At 35.6% G+C, this 17584-nt stretch overlaps 1 protein-coding gene across 11 annotated transcripts in view; it reads left to right on the forward strand.

The window, feature by feature from the left end:
• Positions 1-17584, forward strand: part of LOC118194695 (plasma membrane calcium-transporting ATPase 2-like) — a 472379-nt gene that overhangs the window by 61423 nt on the left and 393372 nt on the right. For 8 of the 11 annotated variants that reach the window (XM_085812726.1, XM_085812727.1, XM_085812731.1 and 5 more), the window contains exon 2: positions 8735-8783. The exons of the other annotated variants lie outside the window; for them this stretch is intronic. The gene's annotated coding sequence lies outside the window, so the exon portion shown is untranslated. The remainder of the gene's footprint in view (positions 1-8734; positions 8784-17584) is intronic. 11 annotated transcript variants of the gene reach the window in all.

Below are 17584 nucleotides of genomic sequence, written 5' to 3' on the forward strand. Positions count from 1 at the left end.
GCTGACGAGACAGGTCTGAGGCTGTGCTCCGCCTGTTTCTTTTGGCAGTAACTGCCAAATACCGGTCCTCATTCGGCGTTGTAACTCTGGGGCGACCTGTGCTGTAACGTCTACTCACATTACCATCATCTTGGAATCGTTGCCAAAGCCTGGAGATGACATGCTGGGCAATTCCAAGTTCGTCTGATACTTCCAGTTGGGTACGCCTCTATTTCAGACGGCCAATAATTCTACCACCTAAAAAATCATCCAAATGCGTCCTCTGTGTCATAACTATCCGGTTATTGAACTGAAATGCTTATAAAGCGCCTGCGAACAATTTTACTTCTTTGCCTGTATTCCTTATATATCACTCTTACACTCTCGTCATTGTGACGTACGATTGGTGTCATCTGGTTATTTCCTGAAATTTGCATGTGATTCTTGAAGATGTGTGTAGTGATTTTACAGGTGATATATTTATTTTAGAGTTCGATTTCCGCGTGACTCCGAATTATCCTTAATTTATGGACATGAGTGTATTTAACATTTTGGGAATGAAATAAAAATTGACTCATCATAAAACAAATATCAGTAAATGGCATTATATCATGTATATAAAAGTTATTAAATAAATATATGGATACAAAATAACTATTTACAATAATAAAATCAAATATATACAACAGATTATTAAAAAGAATAGGACTTCTCTTTGCACGTTTCTTCTCTTTAGCTTTCAGAATCGAGTCGAGATAAAAGTGATTTACTTAATAGCCATCACCTTTCTATTATTTTCCATAACTAGAAGTTTAAAACGAAAAGAGTGTGAGCGGTACAAAATAGAACACGGAAAAGCAATCGTTACTTGAAAGGAAACGTCACTTTCGCCAACTTGAGCGATAATTGATTATTGTTTGGCTTTCAGCCTGTTTACCAAGTGAAGATGGTAACCCGATTTTGCGGAAGCTGACTTCCCAGAATTGTTTCTTCTAACGTTATGTTCCGGCAACAAATCTCGTATGTGATAGCAGCCTTATGAGGAGCATTTATTCTGATAAAATGGAAAAAAATGTTGAAACAAAAGATTAATCTTGGATGTATTTAAATGACTACAGTAATAAGGTATCCATTTATTACCATCAAAGAGGAGGTAAAAATGGTTCAAACAATCTAAAGAAAGTTTTTGAAAGGAAATTAGGATTATTGCTGGTTTTCCATATAACGAAAAAATTACAGATTGGACAGAAATGTTAAGATCAATTCCACATATTATCAGGAACATGTTTCATACCTAATCGTCAAATGTGAAATACCGTCTGTTTACAACCAGTGTCATCAATCAGTAGAACTGCGTCAAGACAAAACAGGCAAACGTCAAAATCCACTGTTAATTTTCTGGAAAAATAGAACAAGGAACGGGTATCAAGGCCATACCCTTCACTCATATCGTATTAATTCACTTGATAATTAACCATGGAATTTTGCATTTATGGAATTTTAAAAAATGCATTGTCCAAACGTCGACCTACAACGCTGCTTGGACTTTGGAAAGCTGTTCAAGAAGAATGGTATAAAATATCATTGATACCAAGAAAATGGTACAAATACATCCGATACTACAAAAAGCTTTATTGTGTTGAAAATTACGGTATGGAAAGATAACAAAAAATAAGGGTTATCAAATATAATATTTAAAACAAAAAAATTGTAAGTAAAATATTTCTGTAAATGCAGTGAAAATCGTCTAAAAAAATGTGCGAACATTCTCTGTATTTTAAAGAAAACCAATAAAATTTTTTGTGAAACATAATACAAAACATATAAAAAATAAAATACTGGGGGGATGTACCCTACGTTTGCTATCTATGCCGCAAATGTTTCGAGGAACTTCTCCATTGCCTTCATATCTGAGCTTGCTGCTTCACCATGCCTGACGAGAGAGTGAATTCTAGTTCGCCTTTTAAACTTTTCAAACGATATGCGAATCATCTTGAATGTCTCTTCAGGTCCATTGTTTGAAGAGCTTGGAGTCGTCTCCAGAAAATCGGAATGCATAACTTGTGCTTTCTTTCATTTCTAACCGAGAATATTTAAATAAACCATATATCATTTTGTATATGTTGTATGGTTTATTTTAATATTCTTGGTTGCAAAAGAAAATAATGTCTCATCTTTATAATAACGTTGTTCTTCCAAAGTGAAACTGCACGGCAGCTAAGATAAGATAATTCAGTCGCGCGTCAATTACGACTTCTAGTGTGGAAAAAATTTTGAAACTTCCTATTATCTATCTAATAAAATTTTTCAGTAGAGAAAAAAGAGGGAAGATGTATCCATTGTTCGTCGCATGAGGCCCTTTATTCATTTTTCATCCAAATTATAAATTTACATTTTTAAATGTGAAGGAGTGAACTATACATTTGTCGACAGCAAACTGTTTAAATGTTTATGCTGTTTAAATGTTTATTCATTTTTCATCCAAATTATAAATTTACATTTTTAAATATGAAGGAGTGAACTATACATTTGTCGACAGCAAACTGTTTAAATGTTTATACTGGTCTAATTAGTAAAGAAAAATTATTTTGAGTGCCGTATAATATTTATTTATCACGGCTGTGGAATTTTCTTATTCTCTTCCTTGAAAATTGTCGCTTAGATGAAGAGTGAAAACTAATAATGGTAATTAATTATTTAAGAACACATAGCTTGCATTCATCTATATGTTTTCGTATTTTTAATGTAAAATATAAAGATCGTATTCCTGTTGTGTTTTATGTATGAGTGTAGTTATTTTCAGTATTTAGGAGCGAAAAAAGAGGGGGGAATAGTCGATTCAGTTTTCAGGTTTGATTTGTATTTGACAGATCAGAATGCAAAACCCCCAGTGCTTAAAATAACTAAAGCCTTTGATTTCTTTCCCTGTTCGTTTCACTTTGGAAGGAAACATTCTCTACAAAAACATTTTCGTCTCAGCAATTTCTCTCGTAAACCTTGCAAGTCAGTTACTATGCATAATCGTGCTTTTTGTGTTTTTTTTACCTAAAAGACATTTTTAAAATTAGATAGTGACATTCTAGATCATCGAAATGCTTTTCTCCATAATCTTGCACTCAATTAATTATATAGAATAAGAAATAAATTTTTGAACTTATTTCATATTTATGTTATTATATTAGTAAATTAATTTTTCTAAAATTATTTATAGCCTCAACTTTATGGTCGCGAAAACCTTTTTTGGTAATAGACAAAGTGATCGTAATTAAATTTGGCCCATTCAGAGCTGTAACTAAAATGCGGATTGATTCGAAAATTTGTAGAGACAATTCGAAGAATGCGCTGAAAGATTTCGAGGGTGAAAAATAAATAAACTTAAAGTAAATAAATAATAAATAAAATAAAAATTAGTTAAAAAATTTCCGCTAATTTTCGCTACATCGAAATACAAACAAGTTATAAATTCCAATACAAGCGTCGTTTATTTGTTACAGACTGTTTAGAAATGCAAAGCATATTGTTCGGTGTCGGCACCCTCGTTAAGGTGTAAGGTGTGCAGGCAATGAACTGTGTTCAACATCTGACCGCAGCTAACTGCCAGTGACCTTTCGCACATGCAACGTCATACAGCCATTCAGGTCAGCCAAAGATGCAAGATTCCTCCGATAAACCACGCCCTTTAAATGGCCCCATAACCAAAAATCACATAACCAAAAATAACCAAAAATGCAATTTGGCCAACGTGCAGGAAGACCCAATTTTCGGCGCACAAAATTTAAAGTTAACTTTTTGTTCCACTGGGCCAGAAGACACTGAAGTTGGTGCACCAACTGATAAAATTCACTATTCTATTAAGAGTTTCAAATGTAAACAAGTGGCGGTTTCATTAAGCCTAGTTCCACTTATACAAATTTTGAATTGCTGATAATTCTGAAACTGTGGCATGCAGATTAACTAAAGGCATAAAAACCTTAACCGGAACATAAGAATAACATAATTTAATCACTTTTAAAGCAAAAAAGGCACAATTTACCCAACATATAAGAAAAAAATAACTAAGCTTAGCGAGTCTATTAACATAGTGGAATGAATATATCAGTTTGGTGCGGTCGATTCCAACGAAAAGGAGAGATGCACAACTGCATGTTGTAGCAGTTTCGCAACAAAATTTCAAAATTTCATGTGAAATTTCAGAAATGATGTTTTCATTTCTGTCTAACAAAATTTAATGCGTTTCATACGGCGTCTAGTTTAAGTAAGATTTTGGAAATTCTGTATTCGTGACAGGGTTGGTAAATTTCCTCTATGGTGAAGAAATTCGGGCAGAAGTAATTTTTTTTTTGTTTTTGTTTTTTGTTTGTTTCACTCTTTTTAGTAAATATATCCCCTTTAGCAAGTCCACGGGTGCACAAGTGTTTATTTCTTCCAGTTTCATCCTCTCTTTTGCTCTTTCTTTGAAATGTCCTGGAAAAACCCAACAATGTATAGAATATGGCATTTCTACCATTCGATTGTACGGAAGGAAAATGAAACATCCGGAATAGTTCTCAGGCTTGTGCGAATTATGGTAATGATTAAGCCTTGGGAAAAATGGCTGCTTCGCAATTCGTAAATAAACAGGCTGTTTCTATATGTATTATTATGTACGGCTGATCATATTGTCGAAACAAACGAGCTATCTTTTGTTTCGGTGTGTTCATCAATGAAATCTAATAAACTAAATTTCTAGCTTTATGTTGCTAATAAAAGTAGATCGTTGAATGGTTTAATATCCGTCATTCGCCGCCCAGGTGGAAAAGTGGTTAGCGACGTTGACTGCCGTGCCGAAGGGCCCGGTTTCAAATCCCCGAGAAGCATGTATGTTTGTAAATGTATAGTGTCTGTGCGTCATGGGAACACTCAAAATATACGGCCAGCCGAAAGTCCTGTCGAGAGGTTGGTGTTTGGGAAAGTGGAGTGGGATTGAGCAAGTCGGACTGTCACCTGAATTGTTGCCTTTGGCCAACGACAGACGCAGTCTTCTTCTTCTTGCCACGATAATAATTCGTGGGTTAGTTTTGATTACATTAGACAAGTGAGATTAGTGACAACAACATATATGTTATTCTTATGGAAGCAAATTTTTCATGCTGCTCAGTGTGTTCTGTAAGAACAATTTTGGTATGAAAATAATGTATTAAAATCCAAACTGCATAATGTTAATTTAGAATGATGCATATACAGAGTGTTTCATAGTGAACATTTCGATAAAGCTTTATTGGTTACAGTTAACATATGTAATGACTTTTAGTCAGAGTAAAATATACAAACACGTTCGTGCCTCATGAATGCACTTTTAATAATTTAAATAATAATATTTAGTGTACTTTTTTTAATACTGTATCGGAGTGATATAAATGAAAATGCATGTAATTTATAATATAACCTGATAATTTGTATAAACATTTACAGCTTTCTTGTAATTAACAAAAGATTTTATAGCTCCGCATATTACGTAACTGGTACAGAATGATTTTGAAGGTTCATTCATAATTACATTTTATGTAATTAAATTTTTTCAGTAAGGTGTGATGGGTTAGTATTTGTAATTTTTTAAAATTCTAAACGGTAACCTTTTTTATGGTATTAGACTGTGATCTAAAGTCTTCATATTACAGTTATCTTGTTTTAACTAAATTTAATTAGTACTGTTGTAATTCTTTTATATTTGATAAAGGTAAAAATTTTAAAAATAAATATCATGCACAGCTTTTTTTTTTAATCGCATGCATCCGCATGCAATACCTTATTTGGAGCTCTAAAGTAAGTTTTCGTTAGGAATTTAACATCAAATTGCAATGAATAATATTTGCGTCTATTTAGTTGATCTGCGCAATTCCGAATTCCTACTGTAATGTGTTACACGGGTATGAGAGAGAGATTTATGAATTATCTACTACCATTTGCCTATGCGGATATGGAAATAATTTTGCCTTTACTCACCGGAGAACTTTTCAGAAACGGCAGCAGTGTAGAACTAACACGCTTTCTTGTTGATTTTTGTTTAAGACGCTTTCTCTTCGCGGCTTCAAGTGTGACGCAAGCAAAAAATGTGAAAGGAAGGTTGTGTCTGCCAACTGCTAGAGAATATGGTCGCCGTTTATAAAAACGAAAAAATGTTCTGTTAGCCATGAAAATAATTCATGGGTGCGATGCCGACCTGCCAAAATAGCGGTTCTCAAACTCTTTCGCGGTAACTACAGTTATGTTTTTTTGCTTATATTTCTAAAATAGGATAATGAGAGGGAAGGCTATAATTCATTTGTTAACGAGTAATGAGATTACATAACTATTAAGGATACGCATTCCCATTTTGAAATTTGTTTTTATACCATTTTTGTACTTAGAGAAATAACATGTGGTAAATTAATTCGTATTAAAAAAAATATAAAGATCTGAAAGCTTTCAGATTTTATATTACGCCCAAAGGGATTTTTTTAACGTTTTTGTGTTACCATTACTTATTAAATATCATATTATTCGCACTTAAACCATAAAATTCAATTCAACAGCAATATCGCAAAATATTTAAAAGATCATATTGTTACGAAGTGTCCAGGCGCGGTAAGATGGCTTCCCCGCAAAGCGGGTTTAGGGTTGCCATAAAATGGCAAGGGAAGACAGAGTTGCCGCATTTGGCGACAAAATTGGCGAAATGCCATGGACGGATGGAGAACCTTCTGGAACGAATTCTTACCGGTTTAGACCAGAGTGTTCTCGAACACAAGCCAAACCCTGCTGTTACGCGGAGAGTTAGTGTCTCTCATCTAGTTAGTCCGTGCGGAGACGATCGAATTGACAGCCGGCCAGCGAGTGCCGAGTGGGTCGTCGAGTGCATCGAAGAGTCTCTTAGGTGTATCGCGGTTAGTGCATCGTCGAAAGAGTGTGTTAAGCTCCGGGAGCGACTGAACCGAAGAGTCCGGAGCTGTGCTCTGTGTGTCGTCGAGTGCATCGCGAGTTGTAGCGAGGAGAGTCTCGAGAGTACGAGAAGTTCCGAGAACGACCGAGCAGTGTCGGGAGCTGTACTCTGGTGCTTTGCAGTGAAGCTGTCTCCGTCTTTATTGCCTGACTGTGTGAAGGCTGTGTCGCTGATTGTTCCAGCGTGTTTATACGAGGCGTATTCGGAAACTAAGTACCGTAAAAAAAATCGAATCCAATTTTATTCTTACATGAAAATACATGTCTTAAACTATTTTTCAACATAGTTTCCGCCAATGATCAATCGCCAATGATTGTCATAGCGGGTGACCAGTTTTCGTATACCATCGTCAAAGAAACTTCCCGCCAGTTTCGATAACCACGACTCCACAGCATTTTTCGTATCATCGTCAGATCCAAAGCGCTTGCCACCAAGCTCGCGCTTCATGTGCAGGAACAAGTGATAGTCGGACGGCGCCATGTCCGGGCTGTACGGCGGGTGATCGGACTGCTCCCAATGAAACTATCGAATTAACGATTGAGTGACACCAGCAGTATGGGACCGAGCATTGTCATGGAGCAGCACAATTCCTTTACTGAGCATTCCTCTTCGTTTGTTTTGAATGGCACGCCTTAGTTTTGTTAAAGTCTCACAATATCGTGCCGCATTAATGGTTTCACCTCTGGGAAGAAATTCAGTAAGCAAAACGCCTTTCCTTTCCCAGAATACAATGCACATGATTTTTTGTGATGACATTGTCACTTTGAACTTTTGTTTTTTTGGAGAATGAGTGTGTCTCCACTCCATCGATTGTTGTTTCGATTCTGGTGTGAAATGACACACCCAAGTTTCATTACCTGTCACAATTTGGTTTAAAAAGTTTTCTCCCTCATCACTGTACCGCGTGAGAAATGTCAGGACACTACCAAGTCGCTTTGTTTTGTGAACATCAGTGAGCATTTTTGGGACCCATCGGGAACACAGTTTGCGATAATTCAAGCTGTCAGACACAATTTCGAACAAAACAGTACGTGAAATTTGTGGAAATGCCTCTGAAAGAGTTGTCATTGTGAAGCGTCTGTTCTCATGAATTGCTTCATCAACTTTCCTTACCAAATCATCGGTGACAACAGAAGGCCGACCACTCCGAGCCTCGGCGTGGACATTTGTTCGACCTGCATTAAACATTCTTACCCACTTCCTCACCATTCCATCACTTATCGCGTATTCACCGTAAACTTCAGTCACTTGATAAATTTCGGCCGGTTTAATATTCCTCGCGTTCAAAAATTTAATCACGGCACGAATCTCACAGTCAGCGGGAGAACTAATTGTCTTAAACATTTTGAATGTGCACAGCAAACTGAAAACACAACATAGAGCAACCAAAATGGCGACAATTGAAAGTCAGTGCACAAGAAAGACTAGTGCGCATGCGCGGGATGCCTACCACAGCGCTGCGACGGTGCTAAAATGAAACGGTACTTAGTTTCCGAATACGCTACGAAGTAGATCTTCGACGACTGTAAAAGTGTTTTGGAGCTGTCCTGATTAATATTGGTAAATAAAGTGTGTTTCGATACTTCATCAAGTGTCGTCGTTATTCACTCCAAATTCACACGAACCCGTAATGAATGTACCGAAAAAGAAGATACTGGACATAAAAAAAAATTTTTTTTTTCGTGCAATGTTGCCGTTGCTCGCTTTGAAATCATTGAGTTTGTTAATCAAAAATTCTATAATGTTTGACAAAATAAGAAATATATAATAAAACAAATTCTATATTTGGTCTTCCAGATGCCCATATTCGAATGGACAACGCTATTCAAAATCTGATGTCTCCTAGGTACGTTGTTTTTTTTCACAGTATATATATTCTTGCAGGTCTTTTATTATTTAATTTCTTTAAGTATACTGCAGGGCTCTAATATTTGGTGGCAATCATTTGAAAAGAGAACCGTCATTTATAGTGAACCGAACGCAAAATGCTGAAACGAAATTAATAGCCCTTGTGGGCAAATTGCCCCTTTGAGCTGAAAAAAGAGAGAGAGCGAGAAAATTGCGATTTCTATACCTTAGTTTACAGTCTAACACTTCAAAAATGAGTTAATTATTAAAATTTTCAAATATTAAAAAGCAGTAAAAATATAAAACATCATAAAAAATGGAAAAACCTTTGTGCCAGTTAATATAATATATGACATTGGAAATATCTTTTGTTAGTTACTACCAGACCTGCAAATATTGCATACAGCTTATCAGTTAACTGTATTATAAATTAAACGTATTTTAATTTAGCGTTATTAAAATAGTAAAAATTTAAATTATTAATAAATGCCTTTTATTCCTTTTAAATCGCTGAAACTGTTAGTAACAGGTAGATTAAATTTGAAATATAAATTTCAACCTATTATTTTTCCCCGAATGGTAACGCTGGAAAATGCGAAGGAAAAGGAATTCAACATTTTTTTTAAACCTCACCGATGTCGCCCAATGGCGAAACTTAACGAAGGCTTTCTTCTAGATCAGAAGCTATCAAACTTTTGACATTATAAAATATTAGAAGGTTTACAAAAGTGGTGAATGTTGTGAAATTTAGTCAGTTTTCTTGGAAAAAGTCGTCATTTCAACATTAAAGCTGAAGCCGTAAAAGTCAAAAACTATAGTCATATGTATTTCTGAATAATAAAGATTAAAACAAAATGTTAAAAGCGGTAAAGTCGCTGAAAACTGGTACTTCGGTCCGAGTTTCGAATCCCATGAACGGGCTGGCTGCATGGGCGTTGTAAGCTCCCATTCATATTATGTTTCGGTTACGCGGGACTTGACGTCGAAAGGGACAATTCTCAGAACCCTCGGATTCCATGTAGTTAGGTTACAATTTTTACTTATTACAAAGACTTGAACGCCAAACAGTAATCGATTATCGCTCAGATTGTGATCATGTGATCCTTCAGAAGGAGAATTTTCTTCTGATTGATTGATCTCTACCCGGGTCAGAGCTCCAGCCGAGACATTTTCGGTGAGGTTTAAAAAAATTCCGCGTAGCCGCTACGTCGTATCCGTAGCTAGGCAGGACTTTGCTTCCAGCCGGGGCTCTTTTTTCTAGGAATCCTCCCGTTTAAACCAGTGCTACCAGATTCTCGTTTCTCAGAAAAGTCCCGTCTAGCAGGGACTATCGGTAGAAGTGATAACCTTCTTAGGGAAAATTATTACGAGCTCTGTGAAGTATGACGTCACTCTTGAAAACGAAAATTAATTCTAAAGACTTTCAATGATTAGCTTTTTGTGTGTGGCAATATTATCTGTATCTGTTATCTGTCTGTATATTCCATGAATTTGTTTTAATTTGTAGCTTTCATTTTGGTTTCAGATGTAAACATTAATAAAACTGAACTTTAAATGAAAGATTTGGAATCTTTTTTTTTTTAGAGTTTTGACATATGCCTCAGTTCTGAGCATGCAAGAAATATTTGTAATTAGAGTCTACTATATTATTTCCTTCTCTCTCTCTCTCTCTCTCTCTCTCTTTTTTTTTTGTTTTTTTTTTTGTTTTTGTTTTTGAACAGACGTTTTTGTGGTTTTCCCCATGTGTAACGTGTATATGAGCCAATTTCCCTTAGAAAGTCCAGAAGGCATCCCTCTCCTTAGACAGATACCCGCAAGGCTTTGCCGTAATTAAATAAACCAAACCAAACCTTATCAAATTTTAGCAGTTAAAAGCAATCAGAATCATGTAGGATTAGAGCAGAGAATTGCAGGGATATATTTAGTTAAATAATATACTTAGTTTAACATAGAGTCGCGCATTCTTTAATAAACTCAGCTCTAGAGAGACTGTTGAGAAATTATCCTCTTGTGTTTAACCATTACGCAGACAAAGTAAAAAGAAGGGTGTAAATAGTTATTCAATCACAAAGAATTAACAGTCGTCCCCTCTTAGGTTTACAGAAGCCAACAGTTCTGGCTTAACACTAGCAACTTAAAATATTTATATTTAACTTAAAATAAGATGTTATTAACGGCTCACAGGATAAAGTTAAACGCGCAGGAAGGCTTTGGCTCGTACAAGCCTAATGGCTAGAAGCATTCAACGCCACAGAATCAAATCGTTAATTAGTCACGGTAACAACGTGGCCTCAAAGAGGCAGAACACGCTCTAAAATCAACTTTCGAAACCTTGGCTTAAGTATCGCGCTGATTGATTTATATTCTGACAGGAAAGCGTGTGGGAAAAGGAGAATGAAAAGAAAGTAGCTTTAACTAAAAATTAACTATTAGTCTAAAGAAATAAATCATCTCATTAATATATCGGAATACCTTTTGTTCATCGCTACTGTGGTAAATAACTCATACTGAAAATCAAATTGCATTTGGAAAAATGCGCAAAAATGGAATTTTGGTATGCTAGCTTTGTGAAAATTATGAAGTTTTGAACTGCTTCGTTGCCGAAATCGCTATTGTATCACGGAGATAGCTATGAAGTTTTGAGTCTGTCTTGTATGAGAATGCATATTCAAATAGATGTGTCGCAACTGGCTGGAAGAGAAAAAAAGAGAAATAGCCGTTTTCATATGCGACATCCACGTATTTGTTTCGCGTCACTGACCTCATTTATTGCAATGCACGTATATTCTGTTTTTTTATTTTATTTTTGGCTGCAGAAGACAAAACTATGACGTAGATACACGTGCATTGATAACTGTTCTATTTATTTATAATACAGAATTCGCATTTCCTCTTGAAAAAGGGCGGCGGGGGGGCAAAAACATGTTACGCTGTATGATCATAAATAAATGTGAAGTTATTTACTTAAAAAACCAGTGATTTTGAAGTATTTATTGATTGTTTATGTTTCAGAAGCAAAACAGGTCTTTTCAGTATTGTCTTATTTGATTCATGAGAGAGGTTTATTGTTGCGGTAATCTCTATTTCCTTATTTTATTATGACTTCAGTCATATGTTAGCATTCGGCCATCCATTACGGCAAATCATACGAACGAACTGTTCACCGCAATCGATTGTATCACTGTGGATTTGTTCGTTTGGCATTTAAAAATGCAGTTATTCATTTGAAGTGCAGTAGTATGTTACTGTACATTAGAAAGGAATTATGAATGATTATATTTAATTTTAGACTTCATGTTTTTTGTTTCAAAATATTTGTATGAATTTAAAATATTATTACTTAAATAAGTTGTGAACATGCAGCACGAAGTTGCAATTGCGACTCTGTCGTTTTCAATCCCCATTTTTCAACTGATCATTGCTGCACACTGGTTACGACTTTAGCTGCAGTATTGTGGGTCCAGGTTCGATTATCGGAGAGGGCTTGAATGTTTGTAAATGTGCAATGTCTGTGCTGCATGGCGGCATTTAAAATATGCGCGAACCGATAGTGTTGTCGAGAGGTTTGGTCGTTTGAGACTGTCATTTCCATCTCCCTTGTTCCATCGTTGATGGAGACGTTCTCCAAACGATGGAACGAGCATGTACAGTCAGTTCGGTGCAGACTATACCTGTAAAACTATTGGCAAAATTCTGGTGTACCGCACGCTTCTTCCATTATTACCCAGAACATTCGCGAGACCGTGAGAGTAGAGAAACAGGCTCTTAACTCAGTATTGTTGCCGTCGGTTGTAAGAGAATGAGAAACAATCTGCTAGACAGAAATCCGAGAGCAGTTTGAGGTAATAAAGTGAATCAGGTTGGTACTGTTCTTTAATTTGAATGCATCAATGGCACTCTCTTATTTCTCCTAGCTATATTTTTGTTTTACTTTATAAATGCAAGGTGTGTATCGAACTGGGAAAACGCATTAGGTAAACTTTAATAAAAAGAAATTTTTTATTTTCCCATTAATTTTAGGGGAAAATTTCAACGCGTTTTAAGGAGATCCAAGTTGATAGATTTGTGGGGGGCCAACAGGGGGGGCAACAGAGCCGTAGCTAGGGTTTTCAGATGCCGGAGACAACTGAAGACTTCGCGACCCTTTCTGTGTGCCAAGAATGGAAATATTTCATTCTAAAATTTCGTAACATCAGTTTGGCGCCTCTTGGGTGCTTCGCCCAGGGACAGATGTTCCCCCTTTGCTCCACCATAACACCAAATTTTCCTTTGTGCAAAGTGTCACAAGAAGACTGCATATTTAAGTATCCCTTGAGCCATGTTTTCGGTTTGAAAAAATTGATCTAACAAAGTGGGCTCTAAGATTGTGACAGTTTTGGTGACTTGCCATCAGTCAGTGAACACAAAAATAAAAATTTTTACTATTGCCGTGTACCCCCCCAAAAAAAAAAAAAAAAATAAATAAATAAAAAGAGTTTTGTAAGTCATTCAGCATCCTATTAAATATTTTATGAATAAAACTACAATTACTAAAAAAGAAATGGCGAACACTATCGAAGAATGGCCAACACTATTGGCTATCGAATGGCGAAATGGCGAACACAGAAGCTATATGAAAATTATGTTAAACAAAAAAAGTTTGTACCTTTCTGCAAATGGGAAATTGAAATTGTGTTTCTGTATTCATGTTTCTCTGTGGTAAAAGATATCTTTTAAAAATCAGCATTGGAAAGCATCGTGTTATCTTCAGCATTGTAGGTAAATACGATCCGAAAACTTTTAAAATTATTAATTTTTTTAAATCAGAGTGATGGGTTTACAACCCGTTACGATAGGTTAACAGATTATCTGTGTAATCGTTTTGAAGCATTTGGAATAAGCACAATATGCTATTTGTGCAACTTTATAATGTCCCTATTGTTTGATATATTCATTTTAATTCTTCATCTTCAAATTTCTATCGTCTACATTTTTTCACCGTATGATGTAAAACGGCATAGCTAATATATTTGATAAATTGTTCACTAGATTTTTGAGTTATCTTTCTGTTAGAGTGTACTAATTATCTTCTGTTTGAGTACAGTAATACCCCGGCCTACGCTTTACGCGAATCGAAGTTATGTTCCAGATCCATCAGTAAAACGTCGCAAGTTTATCAGTTGCAAGTTTGCCAGAAGGCCTCGGCTGAATTGAAAAAGGGTTACAAATTTTGGAGAACATCGATTCCGAATTTGGGCTTCCAGATGCCCATATTCGGGTGGAGACGTACGTCATTCAAAATTTGATGGTTGTAGATATCGTTGTTTTATCACAATGCGAGAGACATGCATACATTTATGCAGATTCTTCATTATTTAATTTCTTTAAATATAATACAGGGCGATAATATTTGGTGGCAATAATTTGAAATGTGAACTGACATTTATAGTGAATCAACACAAAATGCCAAAATGAAATTAGTAGTTCTTCTGGACAAATTGCCCCTTTGAACTAAAAAAACAATCATTATTCAGAAATCATTACTTACGCGTTTACTCCATTCTGAATTCAGCTGTAGTTATAATTTTCAGAAGGGCGAACATAGATAGATGACAAATACATTTTTGCGACTGAATCATTTTTATGCTACATGTATATCATTATTCCGAACTTTTGAAACTCATTGAATAATCTCCAGATATTCAATTCTAATTATGTTTAGCCCAAAAAGGGGCCGTTAGTTTCTAAATTGGATTTCCATCGGTTCACTATAAATGATCAATCACTTTTCAGATTGTTTGCCACCAAATATTATCGCCCTGTATTATTTGTAAAGAAATTAAATAGTGAGAAACCTGCGTATATGTATTTTCCTCGCACTGTAAAAAAAACGAGCCAACGGATTTTGACACCCCAGTATGTACACCCGAATACCGAAACCTGAATATTGAATTTGTTTCATTATTTATTTCATAGAACTTGAATTAAATTTTGATTAACAAACTTAACGATTTGAAAGCAAGTAATGGCATCTCTATTAGGAAGTTCTAAAGATATGCTGCTGTTAAGTAGTTTATCGTTTTGCTGTTGAATTTTTGGTGGCATAAGTGCGAGGACGTGATATTTAGTAAATAAAGTTAACACTCAAAACAATAATAAAAAGACAAAACAGTCGTTTGTAAGCCATCCTACTAAGAAAACAGAATATTGATATGATAAACTGAGAAAAAGCGAAAAACTATATGTCAACGCATAACACTGCATTTGGAATTTTAAGCATGTATTGGTATAATGTTTTTAAAACTTTGTGATTTTGCTGTTGAATAGTGTATGGCGTAAATGCGAAGAAAACCATGCTAAATAATAAAGATAAAATGGGAAAAAAAAGGTGGGGAGGGGATTAGCAGATGCAAATGTAACAGCAGAATGGTAGACTGTGCGAGCTCAGCAAAAGTGTAAAGAAACCTTAGCAAACCATTTTAGGCGACTGTTGAAATCTGAAACCTTTCGTTTTTTTTTTTTTTGTTTGTTGCTGTTGTTGTTGTTGTTATCTTTACATTCCTTTCCATCAAAACACTTCACGTTCCCTTTAAGAGTAGTTGTAATAAATGAGTTATTTTTTTAAATGGGTAGGGGGGTACTTTTAAAAATAATTTTGTGGGTGGAGTTAATTCCTAATTAAACATTTAATTGTTTAGGGGGTTTTAATTCAAACTTGGTAGACTGTCGAATGTGTAATTGCTGAAATGGTTATCATGCCTGCTATCTTGGCTAACTCAACAGTTTTGGATTTTATGATAGTAGTTGTCGAAACTTACTCCCATTGATGGTTTCGTTGTTTGAATCCATGGTAAGGCGTGGAGATTTATGAGTGTACTGTCTTTGCGGAACGTCTGCAGTTAAATTCTGGAGGCTACCAGTGGGCGAGTGGATAAGATTGCTCAACACTGGTAATTCGATTCAGACTAGAATTCCTTAGAACAGGTGTGCTGAATGAAGTATTTCCGGTTTTCCTCATGTGTATTAACGTTAGTGCGAGTTAGTTTCCGTAGAAAATCCGTAAGCAGATGGCTCTCGCAAACTTTGCTGTAGACATTAAACAATAATAGCCGTGAAATTCTAGTTACTCGAAAATCATCTTGACGCAACTTATTGGTAAGACCGCTCTCGTGTGCCGAGCCATAATTAAATAATTCAATCCGGTTCACTTTTTCTTGGTTCGTTTGGTACCGATGTTGACGTGCAAACGTCATATAACATTTTGACCTTCCGCTTTTATAGCTCCCTTTTGTTTTACCTTTTTAATGAAGAGCGATTTCGTAACAACCGGTTACCCATTCGGTGTGTAGGTTGCATTCGCCAAAAAGAGGGTGTTGTTTCATCCACCGCCATAGTAAAATAGTTTTCTGTTTCTGCTTGACCTTCTCTCTGAATCTTTAGGCGTGCGCGTATAGCAGCCTTTTTTGTAATGAGTGATGATGCAACGTCGGAAATATAATTTGAAAGGAATACTTTGTAAAACATTATTTTTATCAGCATCATTCTTAAAAATGGCATGGAGCGAATGTGAAGCGTTGGAAATCACAAATGGAATCCATGCTGTGTTATAACTTCGTATTTGTAAATTTTTTTTTCCAGCATACAGTCTACACGTGTTCATTTTCGTTTCGGGTTCCTTTATATAATCAGGCTGACCAGTAGCGAAATAGACAAGAAGATTTACCACTATTGATTCGGTTTAGGTTCGAAACTAGCTAACGGTCGGTCTGCTTGGATTTTTCTTGATTTTGGCCATGAAATGTGAAGCTTGTTTTCCATAGAAAATCCTCCACTTAAAGAGATAGTCTCTGTTGCACGCTATGCCGCATTCAAATAAACACACAAAGTAACTTTTATTTTGTAACGAATTTTGTGTATATATATATATATATATATATATATATATGTAAGATATAACAAAATACTATGGCTGCTTTAAAAAATAATTGGCGACCTCAAAATTAACATTCTCAATTTGCTGCTCTGTCCCCCCTTAAATTCATCTCTTCTTCCAAATTCGAGAATCTTCGATGATTATGTAACAACCTCAAATTAACTAATCATAACTTAGAGTACTTTCAGCATGTACTTTGTATAAATACCGCTCGGAAATAAACTGCGTCACTCTTTTCTTAACTTCCACTTTGCGAATAGGTCCTCGCTTTGCTTCTCCGTCTAAACTTGCCAGCGTCTTAATTTTAAGAATCAGTGGACTTAGAAAATTATGGGATTTCATTATGATTGAGTCATAGAAATATCTCGGATTTCATTATGATTTTATAAACATGTATGGAGATGATTTTATATGTGTGGAAATAAAGACTGGAAATTCTTCAGGTTCATGCTTTGTTATTTTCATCTGTAAGACTTTACTCTCAGCCACGACGACTGCAAGCTGATTCATCTTCTATGTTTTCGAAATTATGACATATATGTAAACAATTTTAGTGAAAATGCACTATTTTTTGTATAATGTATCATTAAAAACCTCAAGACTGCGAAACTCCTCTGGAAAAATTAAGGTTACAGGTTGCAAGTCCATTTAACACTGAGCTAAATGGCTATCTTGCGAAATTGGCGAGATAGCGCCAAGCTGGCTGTGGCCTTTGGCGACTAATTTTTATCGCCAGATTTTGCAAGAAATCGTCAAATGTCGCTAAACTTAGCGACATTTTGGGCCGATCTTTGTATAACTGCTTTTGGTCTAATTCCTAAGTAACTGTAACTGTATCCGACCCTATATGTAACTGTAACTTTACATGCATTCCAGCAGTTTGCAAA

Source organism: Stegodyphus dumicola, chromosome 3 (genome assembly GCF_044657685.1).
Source record: "Stegodyphus dumicola isolate Sdum_Otavi_A_Nest chromosome 3, ASM4465768v1".
NCBI classification, from domain to species: domain Eukaryota; kingdom Metazoa; phylum Arthropoda; class Arachnida; order Araneae; family Eresidae; genus Stegodyphus; species Stegodyphus dumicola.